This window comes from Mangifera indica, chromosome 1 (assembly GCF_011075055.1).
Source record: "Mangifera indica cultivar Alphonso chromosome 1, CATAS_Mindica_2.1, whole genome shotgun sequence".
Classification (NCBI taxonomy): Eukaryota; Viridiplantae; Streptophyta; class Magnoliopsida; order Sapindales; family Anacardiaceae; genus Mangifera; species Mangifera indica.
In genome coordinates, this window is record NC_058137.1 from 15,420,329 (window position 1) to 15,425,184 (window position 4,856).

Below are 4,856 nucleotides of genomic sequence, written 5' to 3' on the forward strand. Positions count from 1 at the left end.
CTTTACTAAATCATTCATGCTTGAAGTTATAATAAGTTCAAGATTAAACTTCATGATCTAACACGCCTTTTAAGGTTTTGCATTCTCATTGCCTCATACTCAGTTTCTAATGTAGAAGTAACTATGTTGGTCTAACTCATATGACCTGATATTTAAATAACTTGATTAACATCACTGTTTCCTCAAGCAATGATCTTATCTTTCTTCATAAACCAAGATAGTATCCACATTTCTACTTAAGAATACAAGGACATTTCTCTTAATGATTTTCCAAAGAATTTGGACTCGATCAATGTCCTATAAGGTGTTTATTGCATCTAAGATATCAATATGAGTGTATAACATGGTGTACATGACAATTTTGATAACTAGTGCTACTAGAATTCAAATCATCTTGTCTTTTATTACTTGTGTCTCACATATAGTCCTCAAGAGAGACATACACAAAGTGACATAAGTAATTCTTTCAGATTCTTCTATCTTAAGTATCTTTAATATTTTTTTTCCATATATACACTCTAACTTGAATTAATAACACTTTACCTTATAGGATAGGATATTCAAGGTAGGTCTTATAGGAAATGTTGACCCTCAACAAACAAAAATAAAATTACTTCTAAAGGGATCTTTTTGTTTGTCTCAAAATAAGTCGAAGTATTATCTTAAATAGGTTAACTCATCCCATTGAGCAAGCCCAAAGGCCAAACACATAGGACCATTTAAATGCATGTTTTTCTTGTCATGAGTATATTAGGAGAATCTTTATTCTCTCTATAAATGTGTCATACACCTTTACTAAATAGATAAGGTATTGTCCATTAACTTCTTTAAAGGAACTAGCGATTTGCAACATCATTTAGATGTCTTATATGCTAGATGTTGTTGCCTATCATCCATACTTGTCAAATGAGCAAAAAGGTGGTTTAAAAAGCTACATCTTGGTTTAATCATCCTTTGGAAGTAGTTGACTATCATTTTTCTACACTAGTTCTAAGCAACTAGGTGATTTGTTGGTCCTATAAGCCATCTTGGGAACACACTATAAGAAAAAGATGAAATTTGAAAGCCTATCTAGAATGTTTAAATATTTAACACTCTAAAATAAGGATTATTCTAGAATAATTTGTCCTTGCACTAATCATAAGAGGTGCACAATCTTACACTGAAATCTTGAATGAAATTTAGGTTAAAGAATGTTCATATCTAGCTAAGTTTTACAAAATACCCAAAAGACATCTTCAAATAAAAAGCTCAATTGATGTTTTAAAGCTCGCTAGATCAAAACCTTCAGCCAAAAATTCTCCTAAAACCAAAAACAAATCAAAGAAGAAAAGGAAAGATCATAAAGGTAAACATTATTCCTCTAAAAAGTAACGAAGAGACGATTGAGGAAGAAATACTCTTCTAATTGTTTCATTCAAGTAGTATACTCCTCTTGTAGCCCCAATCGACCATATTTATGTTGAATCAAAGGACACATGCATGTTCCCACAACTTACTCTAATAAAAGGATATCATGCCAAACGAGATTCTAATAAGTTTTGCCTCTATCACAACATGGGACACCATAATATTGAGTATCATACCTATAAAGATGTTATGAAAGTCCATATTTGATAAGAATACTTTTAAAGAATTCTTAAATCAACCATGGCAAGCCAAACAATAGACTTCTCATCAAGAAAAGTGAGCACCTTTTGAAGAAAATAATATTTATTAGAACTATAATTGAAGTACCCTATATTAGAAGTTCCTCTACATTTGAGAAGCTACATATCAACCTTTTGTCTCCATCCATAATCTAGATGTGAAGCTAGCCAAATGCCTTGAGAAAGAAACTAAGACCATTAGTTTCACTGAAACTGATGCCATGTCTACTGCCCCTATAACAATGCCAATCTATGACCATTTATCATATATTGGTGTCCCTATTCTACTCGACAAATGATCGTACATGTCTTTTGTATGGTCATTCACTTGTGTACATAACCTTAATCTATGTCAATGCATGACCATTCTTGTCCTTGTGATGGTTGTTCATACATATCTAGGAGATAATTCTTGGTTGTTTTTGTCAGATTTTCACACCAAAAATAAATCTAGCTTATTTCCTACATCCTTTAACATGATTTTTACATCAAATAAACATACTTCAATACCATACTCAAAGAGATCATCAAGCATGTTTATCATACCACCACTAACCATTAACATCATATATATACACATTTTTGTCATGTTAACTGGATATTTAATTTTAATGCCAAATCTCCATAATCATATTACCATTTCAAATCATAATTCCACTATATCAATATCACATAAACATCAAAATTCATCTAAATATCCAATTCAAATGGAAACTAAACTTTCTCTTACTGACTTGGACTTTGCTAGATGTTTTTGATCCAGAAATTGGCCTTTAGTAGTCAAAATACAAAAATATCAAATTTGAGTGTACATCGTGCATAAACATAAGGATTTGTGCAAGTATGTGCATCATCATACATAATTTCAAACTAGAAATGATCATTCATCCATTTAATATTATCTTACATGGCACGTTATTTGATTTATCAATCATGCATGACATAAACGTGCATATCATTTAACAACTTATTTTTAACTAACCATTTTTAACTAAATTGAACATCAAAATAACCTCAAATTAGCATGAGAAGACATAAATGTTCTTGCTATGCACCTTTGGGTATTACATGTAGGGTAGCCTTAGATATGAGCTAAGTCGGTTCAGTTTCAAAAACTTATTTGACTCAATTTAGTTCTATTTGAGTTCGTTTTTTATGAACTCAAACCGAATTCAAACCACAATATATGACTCGACTAAAAAACGAGCTGAACTCAAATTATATAAAGTTTAGTTCAAAACGGCTTGTGAGCAAACCATTAACTCAACTCTATTCCAATAAAGCCATGGCTTGGAAGACTTTAAAGAGTCATCATTATAAATATATAAAATAAACTCTCTTTTTCGGGTTGTAAACATTTTTTTTCTCACTCTGTCTTCACACATGAAACCCCTCATCTTCTTCCATTGTCAATTCTTATCTTCAAAAACATCCACAAATATCTCACCTTCATCCAACCTCTATTGTTGTTTCTTATCTTCAAACATCACCATTTTAAGACCCAAAACAAGCAAGCAACATAAATCTATTTTGATCTCTCCTTCAAACCTTTTTTCATATTGTCTTTCTAAAACAACAATCGTTACAATCGGTGAAATTTCCTCTAGTTCGACCATGATTCTAATTACACATCTATGTCTTGTCATCATCGACTAATGCACTATATATTTTTTAAGTTTTCATCTTCAATGGTAAAAACTTAAAGACCCAATTGAAACTCTAATATTTTTGTTTGTTAATTAATTCATTAGAGATTCATAGGTCAGTCTTCTATGTCTTTCATTCATGTGTGAGGCAATGTGGCCAGTATTTGGCGAAGTCACCTAGTCTTGGATTCCTATCTCATTTGATGGTGGAGTGTAATAAACTAGGAATGTTTTCCATTCATTAATCCCTTTGTTAGTAATCTCTTTCTTTGTCTGTCTGCTATTCTTTCTTTCCTTTCGTCTAAGTACCTCACCAATAGAGGGAAAAAAGAGAGTAAATAGCTCACTTCAAGAAGCGAGCAACAAGATCAACCCATAGCTCAAACATGGATTCTACGGCCAATTGATAAGCGAGGAAACAGCTTTTCAAACTTCTTAAGGGACAAGGTACTATTTGATTGCTTATAAGTTTGGTGGTTGCATTTGACCAAAAGATCTTGATTGGCTGTTGAGAGCTGAAGATATCTTATGATATTGTTGAATTTGTAATGTAAGTTAATGAATGTGATATCTTATTTTTATTTCCTCATGATTCCGCATATTCGGAAAGGATAAATTGTTAATGCATATTGAAGCCTTTTAAACTTGTGCATGTATATATGACATGTTTCAACCCTTTCCAAATATAGAATGGTTGGGCATTGAAGCCTGAGTACAACAAGTACATTTCCTCCACTGGTTTAAGATGTGGATATGAATTAATATGGCTATTATTATGCATGTGAAAGAGTACTGTTTATGTAGTGTTAAAAGTTCTATTGGGCATTATCTAAATGGTATAGTTGGCATAGTCGTGCCTGGCAATCATGGAGATAAACAGGATATGTCAAGACAAAAATCGTGCTTCCATCAAAGGCAATTGGACATGGTTTGTGTGTGTATAGATATATGCAACAACTCAAGCAAAAATAAGTAACGTATTTGAATGATCGGTTACTTGGCTATAGCTAGATGATTGAGGATAGAATCATAGACACAAGGTGTATGGAATATTTAGGAGATACTTTGGAAATGCAGACATTGAAGGTTTGATGTTATAACAATGAATGTCAATTAGATTGTAATGACAATTCACCAAATCATACTTTTGATAATGAGGTGGTGTATGATATTGTAGATACCAAAATTACTGGAGCAACCAAGGGAAGACGTCATGTCTGGGAAATCAAATGCTAATCAAGAAAGTAATAAAGGGATTATAAGTAAATGGAGTCATGATTCAAATTAATAAAGGAATGAAATGTTAAATGCTTCGGTGTTACCACATATTTTTAACAAAATTATAAAATACTGAAAAAATAGAATAAAAAAAGCAAGGTTAAAACTTAGAAGCTTTACTGCAAAATAATGAGTCTACCGTGAACTTACAATAACACAAAAACAGATGCCGTATTTGAGAAACAACAATCAGACTACCATTCACAATTGTGTTGCTTCATGAAAATGACGTCAACAAATATAAGAAACAAAATTTCAACACTCATGGTTACCCAAAGCCATC